At 38.4% G+C, this 24226-nt stretch overlaps 1 pseudogene; it reads right to left on the minus strand.

The window, feature by feature from the left end:
• Positions 1-19432: 19432 nt before the first annotated feature.
• LOC128105971 (cytochrome c-like) lies at positions 19433-19727 on the minus strand (annotated as a pseudogene).
• Between the last annotated feature and the right edge of the window lie 4499 nt (positions 19728-24226).

Consider the following 24226-nt stretch of genomic DNA (forward strand, 5'->3'; position numbering starts at 1 on the left):
TAAGTTTTCACATTTGTGTTTACACTGTACCTTTGATGAGCAGCATTCCAGACAGCCTTCTTCTGTAGTTAGAACATTTGATCTGCAAGAAATTCATGACCCAAGCACAGTTTCTCTGAGAAAGGCCCCAGATATTAGGTTATATGAAGAACAGATCCATTAAAAATTTTATGGATTTGAAGTCACCTTGCTCATGTGTCTTCTGTTGCTAAATAATCCTATGAATGAGAGTAGTCTACAGTAACAAAAGAGAAAAATACTGTTTCAGTTTACCAACTAGTGTAATCATGCAGTAAAAAACTGTAATTTGCTTCTACCTAATATTGTGTCTCTTCCCTCCACAGAACAGGAGATCAATTCATAGCAGAATCCTGCTGTCCTAGAAATGAGGCATCAGATTCTCCATTCTGGGGAGATTAGATGATGTTGTAATTCATTTTTCCCTATAAACCAGCCCACGTATTGCTCATGACTTCATAATATACAGCAATGGTTGCTGCCATTATCTTACCTAGTATAGATCTAAGTAAAACACTGCTTATGGGTTTTCCTGATTATACTATAGCACCACAAACTCTGGGCTTAATCTTTCCTGATAAAGGGCTAAGGCCCTAATCACTTACTTTACTCTATACTTTTGTTTATCTTTGTTCAAAATTTTTTACTTGAGACATTAAAATTAAAGTTGAAAATAACTGTACCACTAATTTTATTGGGATGAAATTCAATTCCAAAACAAGCCAACTGCAGTCTATCTACACATATATACATGTGAGGCCCTCACATACACATAGTGGAAAGCAAAAGGATAGAAAATTAATCCTATAAAAACATTAACAAAAAGACGAATACTACATTTATAGTAATATCAGACTCATGAGAAATTAATGGTACAAGTATTTATAAACATGAAGGGTCACTTAAAACATCAAATGAGCAGTTCAAAAGGAAGCTGCCAGGGACTGGATATGATGAGCTAAGTTCAGATCACAGAATCCACACAACAACAAAATCCTGGCATGGCCAAGTGCACCTGTAACCCAAGCACTGTAGGGGTTGGACACAGAAGATTTCCTGGATTTGCTGGCTGCCAGCCTAGGAATAATTCCAGTAAGAGCTTCTGTTTCCAATAAGACATAGAGTTGCAGGTCAGGACACCTAATATCCTCCTCTGGCCTCCTTGCATAGATGTATGCAGCACAACTCACATATACATATACCTCATTTTCATACACCACACAGACGTATATTATACACATACAAGCATGCACACACATAGATACACATAGAAAAAGTGAGCTACCAGCATTTTACATTTGTGTGTATCAAGTAAAGTAGTTCAAAGGGAAAAAGAAAAAGACTGTTATTCAAAAGAACATGACTATGTAGAGAAAATCTAAACCTATATAAACTATTAGAATAAACAAATGGTCCCAGCACAGCAAATGGATATACTGCCGACATAAAAGAATTAACTGTACATGTTTATGCAAATTAATAAAAATTTTAAAAAGAAACTGTCAAAATCTATCAGAAATTCAGAAAGCATATATAACTTCTTCATAAAAAGCAATGAAATGTTACTAAGAAAACTAAGGAAGACCTTTAAAATGGAGCTATATAAATCTATTCATGGGTTAAAAACCAAAATGCTTAAATCTGTCAGTTCTTCCAAACCTGATCTATGGCCTCAATGCTATCCTGATGCACACACATTTTTATATTTATGTTTGTCTACCTTTCTCACACCCTTGTGTGTGTGTGTGTGTGTGTGTGTGTGTGTGTGTGTGTGTGCATGTGAACATGCATGAAAACTAATAGCTGATTGTGAAGTTTATATGAAAAGATGAGCTTAAAGATCAAACCTCAGAGCATACACCAACACATTTTCCGTATTTTTCCTCTGCTTTATTGAAGTAAGGATGACATAAAATTATACACATTAAGATGAGAAATTTGTCTGATATGCTTTTATATGATGGAAATTATCACCACAATAAAAAAGTCTACTACTGCATCCATCACCCACACAGTCAGCCTTCTTTGCAGATGTGGTGGGAACACTTGGGATCGATTCTCAGCAAATTTGTTGTATGTAAGTGAATATTAACCTGAAGTGGTGCTGTATAGTTACCCTTAGAACTTATTCATCCCATGGCTGAGAGCTTGTGTCTTTGTTCAATATCTCATTCCCTCTTCTTCCATCCACCAACGTGCGCTCCCTGGCAGTCACCATTTTATTTCATTCTTCTAAATTTTTTTTCTTCCTTTCTTTCTTCCTTTCTTTCTTTCTTTCTTTCTTTCTTTCTTTCTTTCTTTCTTTCTTTCTCTCTCTCTCTCTCTCTCTCTCTCTCTCTCTCTCTCTCTCTCTCTTTCTATTCTACAGTTAAGTGAGAACTTACAATATTTTTGTAGAAATCAAGATTATCAAAATTGGAAAAATTTCAGCCTCAGGCATAAGTACAGGAAGATGATTTGGGAGTCATTTGACCAATGGGAGTCCATGTGATGTTAGGTGTCTTTGGTAAAAACACATATCTTAACATTCCTGACTCACTAATAGTAGGAAGGAGTTGAAAACCAGAGTGGTAGACTCAACTCCTCCATCCACAACAATAGACAGTGTACTTTAATGTGTTTTTCTCCTTTCGCCTTGGTTCATGGCTTTTTATCTGCCTAAGGGAGGAAAATTGAACAAAAGTGAAGAGCACTGAACGATCCTTCAGAGATTTTAAAACAAAAGTGCAATTTACAGATGAACCTGATCACACTAACCGGCCTTAAATATCCTGTTGATCTCAAGCTTTCATACAATAGGGCTTTCATAGCTGCCGAGAGGTATGTGGAAATCGTCAGGAGTTATGCTGGCCGGTCACACAGGAATGTTTTTTCTTAGATAGATAAAGATCAGGTTAGTTTTCACGGTGCCAGAAATAAGATAAAATTTCACTTCAAAACTCGAGCTGTGTTGATCTTCCTCCCCTCGTTTCGTGTAGCCATTTATAGCAGTCAGGGTCAGCAAAATGATCTGCTCCAATTACCTCTTCGCTGTCCTGAGCACATGACTGTCCTGCGGCACCTTCAGATGAACTGGTCACGCAGACCAGGTCTAGCATAAATGTACCTATGTGGCATACTGTGTATTTTTAAAAGAAAATAAGGCCATTATGTGAGTTCTTTCACAAAGTCAGGCATTTTCAATAAATAGTATCTGACCTAAGGTGAGATTCCTGATTCGAAATATGGAACCGTTTTTTTTTTTCCTTTGACCTACTTCTATTTATTTTCTTGTAGAGTTCATGGCAAAACGTTGCATTTCAAACAGCAAAATCACGCTCTCCTTCTGACCTCCAGCTTTTCTCTATGTTACTATAATAACAATGTCTCTGAGTTTTGAAAAGGACCATGTTTAGTCCTTGGCCTGCACTGACATTTGAAAAATTAAAATGAAAGCCACTCAGTTTGTGCATACACATAAACCTTAAGCCCCATTTTGTCAAACCTTGTGACAAGAAGATAGTTTTCTTAAGGAAAAAAACTAATCATACCAGTACCCCTCAAATGACAAATTCAGCTTCTCCAAACCAGACAGCACAGAGCTTTTGGAAAAGGCTGTGCTGGCAAGTCCCCTCATGTCATTGTGATAAGAGAGGTCTTGCATTGCATGCTACTCTAGTCTCACTAAACAGCCTTGAAACCTGAAGCCTGGGGCAGGTATGAACTTCTGGAAGACTTTGGCAAAGAGAAACCACACCTGTTCTACCTTCTAGAAAAATAAATTACTTGAAGACAGAACTGACCGTTAACAGAAAGAAAATATTCCTAAGGGCATTTTCTGTCACTCAACATATGCATCAAGACACAGTTCCCATTTTTGTATCTTCACTCAAATTCAAGTTTGTTTTAGTTTTCCCCTCTGTTTTCCTGAAAGTTATTTTAAAAGTCTGACACATGATTAAATTCACTTACATGCCTTACTCTCTTAGAAGTATTAATATGTGCCTATAATATTCAGTATTTAGATGTCCCGAGAGAGAAGTGCTGTGTGAACCACCATGTGGGGCTCACGCTTTGCCAATCCAAACCTCTCACTCAAGTGTTCAAAATTCATTATGGCGAAAGTGAAGGGACAAAATGACAGAGTGATAAATAAATGAGTCTTTTTTTTTTATACTTCACTACTGCCACCTATTATTTTTGACAGTGATCAGTGGTGGGTTATGCAGCATGTTTCACTCTGACATTTCTCTGTGAGCGGTACTAGTGGAAGACAGAAATAATTCACAAGTCACAGAACAGTTAATTTTACTTGAACCATTCTTAAGCTATGATGTTAAACATAATCATTCTCAAAATAAGTCATTTCTTTCCATTCAAGGGGCAAGCTAATGAAGGAAAAAGAAAGAAGGAAGGAAGGAAGGAAGGAAGGAAGGAAGGAAGGAAGGAAGGAAGAAAAAAAAAAGAAAGAAAGAAAGAAAGAAAGAAAGAAAGAAAGAAAGAAAGAAAGAAAGAAAGAAAGAAAGAAAGAAGGAAGGAAAGAAGGAAAGAAGCTGAGGATGTAGTGTGAGCCTGACCATAGTCTCAGGACTCAGCCTCAGGAGGAGGATCACTGCAAGTCTGAAGCAGCCCGGTTTGTACTGTGAGTTTCAGCTCAGTCAGGGCTACAGAGCTGGACCAGGCTGGAAGAAGATAAGGGAACAGAGTGGAAAATAGGGATAGAGAAGAGAAAGGAAAAAGAAAAGAGGGAAGGGAAGGAAAAAGGAGGAAATTGGAGGTGAGGGCAGGGCAAGGGGAAAAGCAGGGGGATGGAAAAGGAGAGGAGGAAGGGGGAAGAAGGAGGGTCATTTTGTTGGCCTAAACTAATTAGTCTCAGGAATGATTCAGGAGCGTTGCCTGAAACACATCCAAGTTAAAGGTATCTTACAAAAAAGACCTTAAAAAGTTCATAGCCACTGTCTTGTTAGTGTTTTTATTGTTGTGAAGAGACATCATGACTACAGCAACTCTTATAAAGTAGAACATTTCATTGAGGGGGCTCACTTACAGTTTCAGAGGTTCAGTTCATTATCATCATGGCAGGGACCATGATGGCATGTAGGTAAACATGGTGCTGAAGTAGTAGCTGAGAGTTCTACATCTTGAAGGCTACTGACTCACTGGGTGGTATCCTGAGCATAGGAAACCTCACAGCCCATCCCCACAGTGACATACTTTCTCCAACAAGGCCGTACTCAATCCAACAAGCCACAGCTCCTAATAGAGCCACTCCCAATGAGATTAAGGAGTCCAGTTATATTCAAACTACCACAGCCCCATGAATACATCCATGACTGAGCATTTATGTCTTTATCATAAAAATCATTCTTCTTATTATCATATATATATATATATATATATATATATATATATATATATATATATATTCTCCTTATCTTGTATACTTAGGTATTAAATCACACAATATGGATGTCAGCTGCTAAGGTTGTGAATAATAAAAACTAGAAAGTGAATTTGGTCGATTTAGTGAGTCACAGCACCTGCAGTCATTAATAACTATACATGTAAGAGGACATACTATGATGTGGCAGATGTTTTAGGAGCTCCTCATCATGTAATTTATTTCTCCTTCTCTGACTCTCACTCTGTTTGTAATGTGTCCTATGTCAGTCAAAGGCCAGTGATAACACTTGGCCGTTCTTTATCTCTTTGTAATAAGCCATTGCACATGTTACCACAGCCATTCTATTGGAGTTATACAGCAGTATCATTGGTTATGAAAGAAATTCCATTGCAAAGGCAATACTCTTCACCCATCAGTGTATTTCTTGTACACCGTACTGAGCTGTTCAATCAGGAGAACTTGGGTGCTGACATAAACTTTCTTTAGTCCACCTGGCTCAGACCGAAGCCTACAGCTTTTTATATGATGTTTTCAGAAGGCTGAATCAAAGTCAGAGGGTTAATACACCACTCATCAAAAGACCAGATATCTATAGTGTTTTCAGTTGCATGTTTGTTTTTTTTTAAATAAGGAAAATTTAGTGTAGATTTTGCTTGTTTAAAATTTATTTTACACGATTCAGTCATGGACAAAATTAACTATGCAAAATATAAAATCCTCAAAGCCCCAGTCAAGAAGAAAGTAATCTACTTAACCCAAGTTTTCTCTATTCATTAACCCAGGCTCTGGCATCATTTAAATCCATATCTCTCATTCTTCCTGCTTACCTATTTGTTTAGGACAGAGATGGAATCTAAAAAAACAGAGAGAAAGCCAGGCAGTCTGAGGACCATGGCAACTCTTATAAAGTAAAACATTTAATTGGAGTGGCTCAGTTACAGTTTCAGAGGTTCAATCCATTATCATCATGGCGGGGAGCATGGCAGGGGCCATGGCAGCATGCAGGCAGATATGGTGCTAGAGTAGTAGCTGAGAGTTCTAATACATCTTGAAGGCTACAAGAAGTCAACTGAGACACTGGGTGGTGTCTTTATCATAGGAAAGCCCACCTCCAAAGTGACACACTTTCTCCAACAAGGCCATACCCACTCCAACAAGGCTACACCCTGTAACAGTGCCACTTCCTATGAGATTACGGGGATCCATTACATTCAACTACCACTTTCCATTCCCTGGCCCCCATAAGCAATATCATAATGCAAAATTTATTTGGTCCAACTTCAAAAGTCCCTATAGTCTATCACATCTCAACAATGTTTTAAAGTCCAAAGTTCAAATCTCTTCTGAGATTCATGCAATCTCTTAACTGTAATCACCTATAAAAACCAAAATCAGAAAGCAGATAACATACTTCTAACATATACTGATCTAGGATATACATTACCATTCCAAAATGCAGAAAAGGAAGCACAGCAAGGAAATACTGGACCAAAGTAAGACCTAAAATCAGCTGGGCAAACTCCAAACTCTGAACCTCCATGTGTGATGTCAAAATGCTCTTCCAGCTCTTTTCAGCTTTGTTGTCTACAACAAACACACTTCTTTCTCTTGGTCTGGTTCCATGCCCTGTTAGCAGCTTTCCTTGGCAGGTATCCCACAACACTGGCATCTTTAACATCTTGGATTCTCCAAGGCAATCCAGGCTTCAACTTCACATCTTCATGCAATGACCTCTCTAGGCGTCCATCCAGGATACCCTTGACTCATGATTAGCCTCAGTGGCTTTCTTTAGGCACAGGGGCAAATTTCATAATCCTTTTCTTCTATTCTTAACTCTAAAGCCAGAACCACATGACTGAAGCTGCCAAGTTCTGCTGCTTACTGAGGCTGGAACATGGCCCCCTTGATCAATTACATCTTCACCAGCTTTCTGTCTTTTACTGCCTAAACTTGGCTGTCTTGAAACTTGCTCTGTAAACAAGGCTGGCATCAACCTCAGAGATCCACCAGCTTCTTTCTTCCCAGTGCTGGGATTAAAGGTGTGCCCCACCACACCCTGCTCTAAGCTTTTCTTCAATTCCTTTTCACAGGTTGAAAATTTAGCTTGGTGGGATCTTGCCATGAGGTCACCACTCCTTTTATTCCATTTCTTAATCTGTTTATTTCCTTGAACACAGGACTCATCTCCATTCCACTTCCTGGTATTCTTTTTCTCCTCAGAATTTACACTTCCTCCAACAAGTCCATACCCACTCCAACAAAGCCACACCTCCTAATAGTGCCACTCCCTATGAGATTATGGAGGCCAATTACATTCAAACTACCACAATTACCTATAATTCCAGACATTAAACACTAATAATTTTTTTTATATTAAAAAACACAAAGTTATAATATTCTAACTAGGAGTCCATGATCTCTGCTTGAATGATATTGGAGGACTGAGTTCAGGGCAACAATGCTTGAGGTGGAGAATGAGGACTAAGCTGATGATGCAGCAGTTAGTAGTGACACTGAGTACTGGAAGGGTGACAGAAGGTTGGAGAAGAAGGCAACAAGAACAGGAAAAGAGATGCTGTTTCTGGAAAGTAACTCATGGAGAAGTGGTAGATTTGCTTTTCTACCGCCCTGATCCCATTGCTCCTGAGCACATGGGTCAAAACACATACTTTGTGAAGGGCTGTGCTTCAATCACTGTAGCATAGTCAACTGGAAATGATTTCAAAGCTAATATCTATGTGCCATTTTAGTGTGTTGACAGATAAGCACCAACCCAGCTACAAACCCTTCAACCTACAATGGTGACCTGTCTGCATGATGCACTGGTACCATAGTAGCATAAATATGTGGGAGTAACCAACAAATATCTAATTGGATATAAAGCCTACTCCGTGAGATGGAACCCATGCCTGATGTCTCAGGTAGCAAGAATCGGAGATTAGATAGGACATGGACCTGGGGGTGGGGGGAACAATACTGTTTTTCTGTTAAAGGGACATAGCAATAAAATGACTCCTAACAACATTCTGCTCTATTTATGGATCAATATCTCATTCAACCAGCATCAGAGTATCTTCCTCCTGCAGGAGATGGCAACTAACACAAAGACCCACAACTGAACAATGTGCTGAGTGAGAGACCTTGGAACACACATGTCTAAATAAGATGTCCTCATGAAAGCCCTCCCCTTAGGGAACTATGTGAAAACAGAGACAGAAATAATTTTAACAACCAGTGTGATGGAAGACAACAAAAAGACAGCTTCCAGACACAAGAGAAGTGATGTACATATGATCTCATAGAGCTGTCATAGCATGCACAGAGACTGCACAGTTCCAAGCCAGATGGGGTCCCAGCACTGAGAGGGGAAGTTAATATGAACCCCCATCCCTGAAAAGCTAACTCTAATTGAAGACCCTTACAACAGAAAAAAAAAAAGTTTTCTCCAAGGGAGTCTCATCTGATATATAAACAAACTTAAGAAAGGGCCTTAAGAAAGCAGTAGATGACTAACACAAAACAATCTCAAAAATATCTTTATTTTTGGAGATGTTTTATCTCATAATGTTTTGTTTGGGCATTTTTTCACCTTGATTGTCTTTTTCTTACCTATTATGGTTTCCAATTTTGTGTTTTTGTGTGTGTGCATGCATGTGTCCAAGTGTGTGTGTGTGTGTGTGTGTGTGTGTGGTGTGTCTGTATGTCTGTGTGTCTGTTTTTCTCCTGACTTTCCCCCTCTGTGCTCTTTTTTGAGTTCTGGTTTTCTTGTATTTCTACTGGCCTGCTTGTTTGAGAGAGAGAGAGAGAGACAGAGACAGAGACAGAGACAGAGACAGAGACAGAGAGAGAGAGAGAAACCTTGAAGTTGATTGGGTGAGGAGGTGGGGAGGATCTGGGAGGAAGTGAGGGAGTGGAAACTGTGATCAGAATATACTGTATGGAAAAATGCTTATTTTTTTTTAATAGAATAAAAGAGAAACACTTTGAACATTGTATAAAATGCTGAATTTTAAACAAGCATTCAAGGTGTATATGGCAAACATAGAATGAAAAGGCTATTGATCTAAACTGAACTTGGAAGGGATATCTATATACAGCCAGAGTGAACAAAAGTATGTTGGGAAGCTGTAGATATAATTCTAAACGGCCTTATTAAATAAGAAACACAGAGCCAAATAAAGAGTTAAAAGCCCAGAGATTGAGCAGTAGCCAAGAGCTAAGACCACCTTATCTTACCACTCGCTGCTGTCCTTCCCCTGACAGAGAGACCTTCTTCCTGGGTCCTGTCTTTTTATTGCCTTTCTGTTCTGCCTTCTCATTGGTTCTAAACCCAACCACATGACTTCCTCGGCACTGCCTGTCTATACAGACCTCCAGGTCTCTATGGTTTGTACTGAGATTAAAGGTTCGTATCACTGCTTGGTTGTATCCTTGAACACACAGAGATTCTGCCTGCCATGTGATCAGATTAAGGGCATGTGCTACCACTACCAGACTTCTGCTTAATGGCTTACTCTTAGCTCTGATCTCCAGGTGCCCCGGCCAGCAGGGTCCTCAATGGGGACCTAAAGGGAGGGCCATCGAATGAGAGGGACAAGAGACACAAAGGATGAGAGCAAGACAGGATGTCTGATCAAGCTCCAAAATTTTATTTTCCTCTTAAGGCATACATAGGCAGGGGCAAAGCGGGGTGCAAGCAGGGAGGGGACTTTAATCATGGATTGTTCAGCTAGCAGGGAATGTTGCTCTGGAGGTTATCTATCTACTCTTGCCTAATTGCCTAATTGCCTAACTGCAGCTCAGTCACCTGATTTCTGAGAAGAGGTTCTGGTATCTGTGGGAAGAGGTTCTGGTGCTATGGAGACTTAAGCAAGGCCTAGAGCTAAGAAAAGAGGAGAGAAGCCCAAATATAGCGACACGTGTGTCAAGATTTACGGCTCCTGTCATCCAGGCAACTTTATTAACATACAAATAAAATCACACTTCAGCACAAATAAAATATCACCATAGAAAGCCACTAGCCATCCTATGTCTTCCTGTCAATTAGTTTGTTTTGCTCAAGGGTCGTGAGGGTTATCTCACATGTAAGCGATTCACCTTCAAATTCTAGAGAACTTGGGAAGATTTCTCTCATATAATCTTTTGCTTTGTCATTTTGAGACAGTGCCTGTCTCATGATGCATAGGCTCCCCTTGAACTTGTAGCCCAGACTGTCCTTGAAACCCTGATACTCCTGTCTCTGCTTCAACAGTTGAGACTTCAGGTATGAGCAATGACAGCTGGCTAATGAGCCCTTTCAATAAGCAAGTATATACATGATGAGACAAAATTTGGTGTCATCCATGATTGCTGTTATTATTTAGGAATAAAGTTCTGGTGCAGAATTTCATATAAGGCAATGATATCATTTGAGTAAATACCTCTAAAGACAAGTGCTTTAAAGGTCTTACCACCAGGTTTCAGTGCTATTGAGAGACTGTGGAAAGTTGGATAGTCAGAGCCTTATATCATGTAACAGATAATAGTTTCCTCTGAGATTGAAACAACTCACACTACAGGAAGCTCCTTCAGCAGGAAGGTAAACAACTCAAAATAGCTTCAGGAAATCCCTGGAACTGACTAGATTCACCAGGCCCCTCCCTGCCAGAAAAAGTAATAAAAGCTGAGAATCCCTCTCAGATGGAAGGAAGCTAAGAAGCAAAGAAGACTTGGACAAGCAAGGCTGCAAAGAAGGCTCTGAGACAAGACCAGCTGCTTGGAAGAAGCAGAAAGCAGGTGAGCTGTCTGAGAGAGGTTTGGATCAGCTGAGGCACCTGGTGAGGACACTCTCCCACCTGTTGAGCTGCCTGCAGGCTGTGCAGTGTGCTCCCGGTTTCCAGCTTTTTCTACTGTTGCCCATGCTGAGATGGGCTTGGGGAATGCAACTGTCTTTGAGTCATTTCTGCTCTCATAAGTAACTTTCACCCATATTTGTATAAGTAACCCCAATAAAACTTACTGGTTCACCCATTTGGACTTTGGTGATATCCATACTTCAGTCTGTCATGTGTTCCCTATTTAGAGTGAGTAGATGTGTATGTTGTGGCTCCCCCCCCCAAAAAAAAGTTGTTACCCAAGACCTTCAGAATGTTAGTATGATGATTAGAATGTGACCAGGAAGAGAATACTGGGACTCTAGACCTCTATCTCTTTCAGTAACTTCTTGCTATCCTAAGATGACTAATTTTGTCTTTCATGTGTTCCTCTGTGGTGGAACTAATCCCAAAGCAAGAGTTTGACTATCTATGGCTGAACCCTTCAAAACTGTGAGCCCATATAAGACTTGCCTCCTTTTAGGTTGATTCACCTTGGATAATTTTATAAAGCTGACTCACACAGGAAGAATTCCTCTCCTAACCATCCACAGATAAGAATCATTAATGAAAAATAAATACCAATGAGATTTATTGTACTCTGTTTGTCAAGTCCTGCTAAACTCTGTGTATCACAATTTAAAGTACATGATCATTTAGATATGTTCAAGTGCCTTTTTCTTCATGAAGGGTATTTCATTTTTATTGCCCTTTCTTTGGATTGAACTTTCTTAGATAATCTCAACCACAAAATACACGCAAATTTTGAAAATACAGTGAGGTATGAACTAGAATAGAAGTGGACTCTCCTTGGCATTTATGAGCCTTACAAAACAGGCCTCAGCAATAAACTCCGTTTGTCCATATTTGTACTGCCCACTTGCCTGCCAGTCCATACCAAATCAGCAAAGCCTGCATACACTGGCTTGGGTTTCTGAGGAAGCTTTAAGGAGCTTAGTCACACTTGAAAATGCTCAGCGCAGCAGCTCACCTTCCCTTGATTTTCTTTGGAGAACAACTTGATTGTTTTGGAATTAGTCATGAACTATTTAGTTGCAAATTCTCACAACTCATGCCCTTGGTAGATCTTTTGAAAACTCATGGCTGTCTATAAAGAATTCAGCTCAATTCTTAGCTCAGAGGGTTATAGCTGAACACTCTAAAGCAATTTTCTCAAGTTGGCCTCTCAGCCCAGTATGGCTGGGATCAAAGAGGTCACAGTGAAAGCAAGGACTTCTACTTCTTTATTTGTTTTTAGAATGAATTTGAATAATTCCATCATCACCCACCCTGGAAGATATACAAGTTAATACATTTACATTCTTTGTTCCTCCATGTCATAGTTTCAAACATGGCTGTGGAGACTAATATACCAATACATTAATTACTAAACATAGATTGTCAAGTTGTATGCAAATGATCTAGGCTGCAGAAAGGATAGGAAAGCTGGTGGGAGCTGGAGAGGGGCCTCTGTTTAAGGAAAACTCCTTTCAGGAAAGAGCCTCTGGTGGCTGGGAGAGGGCCTGTTGATAACACAGTTCCAGAGGAATAAAATTGTAAGAACATGAAGAGATACAGAGATAAAAGGTGTTAAAATAGGGCATGGTATCAGACATTGTATCTACACGGGGTGTTTTGATGCCAGTTGTCCAGACAGCAGAGTAAGCCAAACTCTGGCTTTAACTGCTTTACAGGGTAAGTTTTTTTGTTTTTTTTTTTTTTTTGCCTGAGAGTCTAGGTCATGCCCCATGCCTCCAAATTCGGCGATACACTTTTCCCCTTTGTCTCTTCAGGTCAAGCCAATACTTTATTTGTTTCTTCCAATTTTCAAAATGCACAAGAGGCATGAGAGTGTTGGAACACCCAGCTGAGCTTCCACACCACTCTTCTCTTCACTACTGCTTCTGACTCACTACCAAGTTTAGAACAGCACCTGCTGAGCCCAGAGTTTCTTTCTCAGGACTCGCCTGGCTCGGCCTCTGTACAGTGTACAGTTCTGCTCACCGCCATCTTCTGAAGTCCTCCTTCTCCCTTGGATTTGGAGTTAGTGTAATGGGTTAATCACTTGTTCTTTATCCACTTTGCAGTTTCTTCTAATTTATGGAACAAAGATTTTTAAATATTTGGTTTATCTTCTCGTGTTTTACTAAAATTTGTTTTTGTCCACACAAAAAATGAAGATTGAGAAATTTTGGATGACATAATTCAATACATATGTATATTAATATTTAAATCGGAAATTATTTCTTGAAAAATACTTATTATTTGTTTCTACAAAGAATGTTTAAAACCCTTTTGTTTACCTTTTGAGACATACTGCACACAATCATCCTCTTGTGTGTGCTATAGCACACCTGAACTCTCGTCTAACTATACATTGATGCTCATTGACCGATCCTATACCTCGCTCTACCCATTGTCCTAGCCTCAAGGAACCTCCATTTTACTCTTCTGTGGAACCAATGATTTGAATGACTGAGATGAGTGAGATCCTGGAGTGCTTGTTTCTCTGTGAATAGCTCATTTCACTTAACATGATGCTCTCCATTTATGTCATAAATGACACGGTTTCAGTTTTTTTGTGATCAACTTATATTCTCTTGTGTGTACAGACCACTTTCTCATTTTCTATTCATCAGATTATAGACACCAAATTGATTTCTTTTATAGCCTGTTGAATATGGGCTAAAATAAACATGGAAGTGTAGGTGTCTTTTTAACCATATGGTTTCATTTGCCTTTAATATGTAACAGTAATAAACTGGTTAGGTCATATTATATGTCTACTTTTAATTTTTTTAGAGTGGTTGTTTTTTTTCTTCCTCTCTTCCTTTCATAGTTTCCACCATTATGCATGGCTTCACTTCAGGACCACTTTCTGTGTTAATGAATTATGTTGTACTGAATAAATGTCCCTCACCAACTTCAGAGCTGAGGTAGATCATTGAATCTACTATAAAAAGAAAAAGGGGAAGATATAAAAATGACAAAAGATACATTATTAAATCTATTATGAAAAGAAAAAAGAGAAAATATGTATATGACAAGATTAAAAAGGTCAATTATTGAATCTACTTTTAAAAAGGAACTACTTGTTTTACATAGGATAAGTAATGAAATTTTTTGTCTGAGTTTATCAAATGTTACTGGACTGGACATTGTTATATATTAATGGAGTTTTTCTTCTGAATCTGTCAAATGCTAATGAACTAGACATCGTTAATGTACTTCTTGACTGTATATATTGTGTATACTTATTGGATATAGTTTTTCTTGTATTAGTTATAAGCTTTTTTTCTAAATTTTAGACACAAAAGGGGAAATGTGGTGATATTGTGTTCCCCAAAATATGGTGTACCCTAATAAACTTATCTGGGGTCAGAGAACAGAATAGCCACTAGATATAGAGGCCAGAAAATGGTGGCACACACGCCTTTAATCCTAGCATTCCAGAGGCAGAAATCCGCCTGGATCTCTGTGAGTTCAAGGCCACACTGGAAACAGCCAGGCATGGTAACAAGAGCCTTTAATCCCAGGAAGTGATGGCAGAGAGCAGAAAGGTATATAAGGCATGAAAACCAGGAACTAGGCTGGTTAAGCTTTTCGGCTTTTGAGCAAGAAACAGTTCAGCTGAGATTCATTCTGGATGAGGACACAGAAGTTTCCAGTCTAAGGAAACAGAATCAGCTGAGGAACTGGTGAGGTGAGGTAGCTGTGGCTTGTTCTGCTTCTCTGATCTTCCAGCATTCACCCCAATACCTGGTTCCAGGTTTATTTTTATTAATAAGACTATTTAAGATTCGTGCTACACAGAGCTTTATGATATATCCCCAGCTTGAGGTTCTCAGCTGCTTTTTTTTGCTCCTCTTTCTGCTTCACTCCCTGGACTAGATCATGCTGCCTTATAATCCTCAACAATTCTAAGATGACAAGGTTTCTCTTCACCTCTGCTGCCCTCTATTATATTCCCCCTTACCTAAACAGTCCTTTTCTTGTCTCTCTTGGTAAATCCATATGTTCAAGGAAACTTCACTGTCATTTCTTTACTGTTAAATCAGCTAATATCTTTGTCTTCTCAGATTCTATACCCTCTCATTACTAATATAAAATTCATATTTTGTGATAATTATTTCAGTATATCTTCCCGAGTTGAAGCTTTAATTCTATGCTGGTGAACACTAAATCCCAATGAACTTCCCATGCCTAGAGCCTGAAATAAAACTTCACATCTCATCACGTGGTTACTGAATCATCTCATATCATAAAAGGAGAGTACAATAGAGTATCATTCCATTTCTGCCCCGTGTGTGTGTGTGTGTGTGTGTGTGTGTGTGTGTGTGTGTGTGTGTGTATGTATGTGCTGTGGATATCGCTCTATATTAATAAAGCACTGATTGGCCAGTGACCAGGCAGGAAGTATAGGCGGGACAAGGAGAGAGGAGAATTGGGGAAGAAGGAAGGAAAGGAGACCTGCTGGAGCCACCGCCAAGACAAGGAAGATGTAAAGTACCGGTAAGCCACGAGCCACATGGCAAAGTAAAGATTAATAGAAATGGGCTGAATATAAGAGTAAGAGCTAGACAATGATAGACCTGAGCTAATGGCCAAGCAGTTTAAATAATATTAAGAGTCTGTGTGTTTATTTTATAAGTGGGCTCCGGGACTGGCGGGACTTGGCGGTGGGAGCTGGAGAAAAAGTCTCCAGCTACATGTATGTGTAGAGAGAGGTATGAAATGATACTTACTGTACTATATATGTGTGTATGCATGTACATACATGCATATAGAGATGGAGAGAATGCACATGGATTTTATTACTGTATATCATTATAATTTTTTATTAGTAATACTATTTACTTCTTGTTGAACCTAACTTATAAATTAAACTTCATCATAGGTGTGCATATATGGGGTCAAAGAACATATATAATGTTCAGAAGTATCATGTGTATAGCACCTGTGGAAGGTTCCTGTAATATATATCTTGCATCTAAGATATATAATATATATATACTATATATCATATATACTATATATTATATATACTACATTATATTGTATGTACTTGCATATATATATACACGATATATTATATATACTTTCTTTATTTTGAAGTCGTTAAAGGGCTCATTTTAGTAAACTTTAGACTTAGTTCTCATCTTCTGTTTTATTATTAAGTATCTTGAGATAATCAAGGTTAAACTTATCTTTCATTACAATGCAATAAACAATGTTTTTATGTCAGACTTCATTATGTGTATATGTATGTATCCATCCACCCATCCATCTGTCCATCCACCCATCCATCCATCCATCCACCCATCCATCCATCCATCCATCCATCCATCTATCTAAATATCACTTGTCTAATATTCTAGATTTATACCCCATTAAATCATTCCTTCAATGAGGTTTATACTCTCATTACTGAAATTTCTGAAATCCTTCTTTTAGTTAAGTAACCATATACACAAATATGTATCACTTACATGCATGGCCTGATGGGTTGTCCTAAAACAAAGCCCTATATTTCTATACTTGGGCTAAGATCTGGAACATTACTGACACCGTAGATGCTGCCCTCTCAGCCCTTCCTAACCACTAGCATTTTTCTGTTTTCCAAAGATAACCACCATCATGGCATCTCATACCATAAGGTGGTTTTGAAATTTATGTGATTTCAACTTTATGGACTGAAAGTCATGAAGATGTACTGCTTAAATACCCCTTCTAGAAAGGCCTCCACTGACCACAGGAATGTAGCTAGCTGCCAGCCTCCAGCTGTGAACTCTTCCTGGCCTATTTCAACCTTTCAGCCAAAGTCACCCTATTTTTGGAAATCCTGTCAATGATTAAGTCAAATGGCAGAACCTTAAGGGCATGCTCTTCCTGGTGTGTTTTCTAAGCAGTTACAAAAACACAGGTGGTAGAGGGCCATGAGGTGTTTGTACTCAAAGCCATGTTGCACTCTTACACTATTATTTGCTCCAGAGTTCCCATTTAGCTGGCAGGAAATTGGTCAGAGGACATATTTACACCACACTCTAGTGACTTTCCTTGCTTATTCCTGTTTCCTGTTTATTGTTTTTTCCAGGTATTACCTTCTCTGATAAACTACTGCTATGTAGAGCCCAGTTTTGTTATTTTTACTGTGTTCAACACAGTATTAGTGTTATCTGTGTACCTGATAGTGGACATTTGGTTGTTTCCACTTTGGAGTGTTATGAGTAAAGACACTATGAACACATATGTATGCGATTTTTGAGAAACTTTTGTTGAATTATTACAGACAAACTCTTCCTATGTTCCTTAGATGAACTGTGGGAGGCCCCCAAACAGCTTGACCACACAGCTGCCATGACAGGCTTAGAGGCTCAGACACAGCTTCTGGCAGGCAATATCTGGACCCAGGAAAAGCTATAAGCTGACTCCACCCAGGGATGGACCACCATCTTGGTTCCTACCTGGTCCTCTCCCCGGAACTGGTCCCTGACCTGTCAGCCACCTGACTCTTACAATACAATACAAAAACTTCCAAGGTCCCTACAGGAGCCTTGATAGCCAGCTTCATTTGTAACCCAAAAGGGGAGAGAATAGAGGAGGTGAGGGTCAGATAAGGTCTGGAATGAGTCAGAAAGGGAATTTATGTGCTCAAAATATATTCCTATAAGTAGTTAGGTAGAACATTATGCATGTATCATAAATATGCTCAAACTACAACCTTATAGGTGGTTAGGTAAAGCAGCCTATAAGTCACTAAAATAAAACTGCCTCTATTTTTCTATGCCGCCATAATATTGGCAGGGCAGGGTAACTCTGCTAGGAGCTAGGAGGCCTGCCTCAATACTTCATTTCACCTGGTATGCAAAAAAGGCCTTTTGTTCTGAGCCAGTTGCTGTGGAGTGACATTTGGGCTGTGAGAGAAAGGAGGGTCTGAGCTTCATTTGCACAAGAAATAAACCTATGCCTAGGAAACAAGTGGTGTCTCCCTAAGGGTGTTTACCTTAATTCAGGAGACAGCATTTGGCCTGTTTGCTGTTTGGGCTTAGGATACATGAGAAGTATATCAAATAAATACACTGTTAGGAGCTCTTTGAAGCATACAAGAAAATCATTGCAGGAACCAGCTAATATATATACAAAAGCTAAAATATCACCAAGACTTCTTAAGCCATGGCTTGACCTTTAGAAAAGTCCTTGACCTTTCTAAGTAATAGTTTTTGTGATAGTAGCCGAATTCCACTACATTTTTCCCGTGGCTTGCAGCACAAAATGGAATGCTTCTTATTCTGATTAACATTTTATACTGTTAGTCTTCAAAATTTGATTTTTAGTGATATGAAAAGATATACCAAGAGTTACTTAATTTTAGTTTTCTAGTTTTAGATAGAAGGCATAAATAGTTTCAACTGGAACTATTGTTACAAACAAATTTCTTTTAATGCCACTTAAGGGATCAAGAAATTCTCTTTATTCCCACAGTGACAAAAGAAATATCATGAACTATAATGTTTTGTTAAATGCCTTTCCTGCATTTTGTGAAATAATCATATAATCCTCCCAGTACTGTTACTGTGGGTTTTTTTATTTGTTTTGAGTTTTCTTTCTTTTTTAAGTGTTAAATACTCTTTATTTGATATCATACATAAACCGCAATGAATGACATTCAGTGGTAAAAAGCAGCATCCTTTGACAGGGAATTCTAATTACATCAGCATCATGAAGAATAGATAGTTGCTTCCTGACCTTAAACTACTGCATATAACAGACCAGCAAACACAAACTGAAACACAGACTTGATTCTGAGACAGAGTATTTTCCCAGTGTTTAAACATATTCATCTGCCCAGTGTATAAAGCCATTCAATAGGCTCTGAGGTGACACCCCCCCCCATCTTTGTGAAAAGTAGGACATTTCTAATTAGGTCTCATAAAGTCCAATTAGCTTATCTTGAGAGAGGGAGAGCAGTGATAGTATTTATGCAACTGGAATTGTTTTTTGTTTTGTTTTGATTTGTTTTAAAGATCATATCCACTTTGTGACAAGTAAATTTTACTTAAAACAGGACTGTGACAAAAACACTCTTAGCCATTCATGATCTGAATTCTGGTGTATGAATTAAATTGGAGTATACACTAAAAGCTGTGTGATATTTGTTTTTTAATGAATAAGACTGGTATTACTCTTTAGTAGCCTTTTCATGGTAAGCTTTTAGGTCTGTACTTTCTTCTTTCTTCTTAATTCCAGCGAAGATCACTTTTTTTTTTGTCCCAGAAATGTACTTTTTGGGATTCTCCAAATACTCCATCAGTGTATCCTATCTTTAGGTGATTCTGTGTAAGAGAATCCAGCGACCTGACATGTTTTCCACACAGGTGATTTGTTCCAGTCTTATACTTGTTTCCTTATCCCACAGTGTGGCACTGGACACACTTTCCAACAAAAATAATCTTGCCTTTCTCAACATCATCCATTCTGCAACATGAGGATAGATGTCCTGTTTTCTGAGTTTTATTTATTTTTACAATGTATTTTGATCATATTCAATATTTTCCCCAGCTCCTCCCATAACCACTCTCTACTCCCTCCCACTCATTCACACACTCCTCCTCATCCTTCTCTTCCCCCTCTTCTTCTGCTTTCTCCTCCTCTTCCTCTTCTTGCCCCCATAGTGTCACCCAGCTAGTTGACATACACAAACTCATGTGTTTGAACTCCAGTAGTGATTCTGTTTAAAAAGATTCTGAGCCCTGTAGGAGGTGGAGCCTGGCTGGAAGAAGTAAGAATCTAGGGTGGACCTTGTAATGTTATAACTGGCCCGTTTCTATTTACTCTCTGCTTCCTGAGAGTGAATGCAAAGTATATGGTGCCTCCCACTTCTGTCAACATCTTTTCCCTGCTGTCGTGGACTTTACCATTGAAGGTCCAAAATAAACCCTTCCTGCCTTACGGACTCTGTGTCAGGTGTTTGGCCATAGCCATTAGAAAGGCAACCAGTGTACTCTATAACAACCTTTGAGAATAAATAAATATTACCCTGTTCTGCCAAAGAATCTGGGATTCACAAAGCTACAGTAACACATTTAAGGTTGTTAACTAAATATTTCAGATCCAGCCTGAACGAGTGCCTTTGCTCAGTAAATGAAATACTTTTTCTTCTCTTTCTTCTTTGTTCTGACTCTTTTTTTTTTGAGTCCAAAAAAAAAAAAAAAAAAAAAAAAGAACTATGTTGAGAGATTCTTTTGTCAGCCTTTTTACTTTGTTCATGCATACTGTCTTTTTCTTGGTCATAAATTCTATGAACGTGGCTCAGAAATTTCTAAGATGAAGTATAAAACTCTCTTTTAACATGAAACATTAATATAAAATCCAGTATGAACTCACTTATGAATTACATCAACGAAATAGCATAATTGCATACCCAAAACGCAATGACTTAGTGAAGAAGTATTTATTTTTCTGGCTTTTAAGGTGAACTGACATCTGTCCCTGATGTTAGGTAGGCTGCACATGTCTCAATTCAGGAGCTATGTATGCTAAAACTGCCTCCTCCTATGGTGGTCCCAGGTGTTCTTGATTGTGATCAGATGTCATGTGATACCCACAAGGGCATCCTCTGAGAACTTTCAAATCCTTTTGCCCACATTCTATGATCTAAAGCAAATCACAAGCTACAGTGAATTTCACAGACTGAGGTGTGTCTCTGCCCTTAAAGGGAGGTTTTGAGAGGCTAGAGAGATGGCTCAGAGGTTAAAAACCTTCTTTCTCTTGCAGAGGACCGGGGATCTGTTCTCAGTACCCACACCAGGCAGCTCACAATGCTCTGTAACCTCATTTCCAGAGGACCTAATGCCATATGATCCACCATGGTACTTTTGTATGTACATGGTGAGGATAAACTCATGCAGGTACACACATATACACAGAGGCTTTAAAAAGAGGAAAGTTTTAAAAGCTGGAAAGACTAATCAGGGGATAAGAGTACAAGCAACTCTTCCAGAGGACTAAAGCTGTAATTCTAAACCCCTAAAGTGTTATTTTAGGGTACCCAGGTGATGTCTTTTGCATGGGGCATGGAACTCTAGTTTTTGTTATACTTCTTATTACTTTTAAGGAATTTTATTCACTTTTTGACCAGAAATAATGTATCCACTTCATAGGAGATTGTTCCATGTTTTACATAAACTATATATTGAATAAACTAAAGTTATGTAAGATGCAGAAGTTTCACATAAAATAAAAATTATCCCTCAATCTAAGAAAGCCATAACATTGAGCTAAAAAGTGCAGAGTATATTTGTCAGTTCAATTCTTATTAATACTGATATGTCCCCAGAGAACAAAACACACAGAAATATACTTTAATGCACTCATATATACAAACACCACAAAAAAATTGTCAACTGAGTACGAGGCAATACATAGACTAAATGAGGAATGAGTTCAATTCTGAAAGCCAGATGCTGCAAAGAAAGAAAGGAATGGGGTGTAATGACTCCAGCAGTTCAATCAGAGGATCAAATAAGCAGAACAGAAAGGTAGGAGAAAAAGCAAAGAAAGTATCACATTTAAACATATACCAGTGAATTTCACAGAGCTTATTTATTCCTAAGCTAAAAACAGAACATTAAGACTCTAAGTAAATAAATATATATAAGTTAGGGCTCAGAGATGTACAACTTCAACAAAGGGAAGACATATATTATTGTTATTATTATTATTATTTATTATTAAATGATTTAAAAGTCAGATTCCATTTACTTAAGAGTTTCCTTGTTGGCAATACCCAAATGTTCACAGAAAGGTCGTTTGTTTAGGTTTAAATTAGCGCATTAAGGAAAGTCTCGGGGTCCATCCTCTCACCTTTCCACTCAAGAATTCGTCTTTAGAGATCAAAGAAGGAATAACACACTTCTCGCTCCGGTGCAAAGCTCTGCTCTCTTATCACATAGACAAAGAACAATTGGTCAAGCCCATCTGGACCCAATCCCTCGGACAGCTGCCATTTCAGACCCGATGAACTTCAGTTTTGATGATGAAGGTGAGGAGGAAACAGACAGAGGGAGCAAGGAGTCTATCAAAACTGCTGTGATGGATTGTCACCATCAAAGTGTTTTCATGCATTTGGAGCTGCTGTTTAAATAGACCAATGAAAATATAACAAGCATAAGCAAACTTAGTGTTGCTATCTTGTAGATATTAAATGAAGATATTAAATCCGTTAAAGAACTATTACATGCCATTTTCCCTTCCAAGTAGAAAAGACATTCACATCATGGTCTGCTATGCACAAATCCACCTTGTCTTTTTGCACCTTTCATATATGGTCACTATATCAGTGAATTTTTTCGATGGCATATTGTCCATCACTGAACAGTAAGGACACCATGTAGCAATAAAGCAATGTAAGTATTGGGGTCTCTGACTTTTAACAAATTTTGGATGAACTTTAACTGAGCTGAGGAAAAAAATAAAAGCTGTTGAAGAAGTTGTCCATGGAAACTTTTAAGCAATTTTTTCTCTTATTTCATCTTTTAATTTTTCTTAAACAGAGGACTTTTAACAGTGTAGTTCTTACTAATATTTATATGTCTGAGATTCAGAAGCCAAGGAGGAAGTATAAATTGTAACATTGGGGATAGAACAATACTTTTGTCTGCTACACATTTTTTTTTTCAGATGTGAAATCAGCCTACTTTGTAATTTTCTGTATGTGGAAAGCCATTTTTTTTGATCACTTTGTTTGGCTCTTTCATGCATGGATAACACACTTCAAAATAGCTCATTTTTATAATTTAAGAATATCGAATCATAGTCTAAGAAAAAGACTCTGCAAAGATACGGGGTGGGGTCACAAGGAATTAGCCAGACAAGTAGATGGAGTGTAATAATTAGAGTAAGCTGCTAATTAAAGGCTTCTGGGGACTAAGAGGAAGAGAAAGGCAGGCTGGTAATGGGTGTGGAGCCTCTCTGCAGTCACATGATATAGTAAAGAAAGGAAGGGCTGAAATTAGAGCTGACAGAGAGGTGCTGTTCCTAAGGAGCCATTCAAGCAAACAGTTCTGGGTCTTGACCCTTTGCAAGTTGTGGTTGCAAAAGTAAAGTGCCTGATAAAAATAAAGCTTATGTTACAAATCACAGAAAAGGTTTTGATATCACACGTTTATACTGACAAATGTATTTTTAAAAACGTATTCTCTTACCTGTTTTGATGACCCATACCTGTAATCCCAGCTCTTGGAAAACCAAAGCAAGTAGATTTGAGTTTGAAGCCAGCTGAGGTTACCTACTGAGACACTGTCAAAACATTAATTAAAAAAAAATAAACTCTCTACATCTCTTGGGGTTGTTTATAACACTGATGGGAGAATCCTGGGCTTCCACGTGCTTAATACATAACTCTACTATTGAGTGACACCCTGGCCCCACCCATCTATAATATAGATTCTACATCATTCCTAATACTGTAATGCATGCTTCCCAAGTATTTCACTATTTTAGAAAGCATTCAGCAAATATAGAATGCTACCCTCTAAGTTTATTCAGACATTAAAACCTTCAGGAAGCATGAAACCCAGAATGAGGAGCAGAAATAGCTGAAGATTAAAATGAGTGAATGATGAAGTCCAGTAAAAAGGGAAGCAGAGATTGAGGTGTCTGGCTCAGTGACACAACAGAAGCTTAGCATGAATGAGGGTTTGTGTTTCAACCTTAGCACCTACAGCAAAAATTGCATGAACAAAATAGAAGCAGTTGTGTCTGAGAAATTAAGTATAGTATTTTAAATGAATCGATTAAAAACAAAATAGGAAAAAAAAAAGAAAACAAAACAAAATTTGGCTGTCAACAAAGGTGGTGATCTTACAGATCTGCTAGTTACACAATTCATAATTGTATAATAGATGTGATTAAGATATAAATGGATTGGTGGGCTGCAGAAGACTGAGGAATCTGAAGTTTGACCTCTAGTGCT

This window comes from Peromyscus californicus, unplaced genomic scaffold, assembly GCF_007827085.1.
Source record: "Peromyscus californicus insignis strain IS unplaced genomic scaffold, ASM782708v3 Scaffold_9__1_contigs__length_137607984, whole genome shotgun sequence".
Lineage (NCBI taxonomy): Eukaryota > Metazoa > Chordata > Mammalia > Rodentia > Cricetidae > Peromyscus > Peromyscus californicus.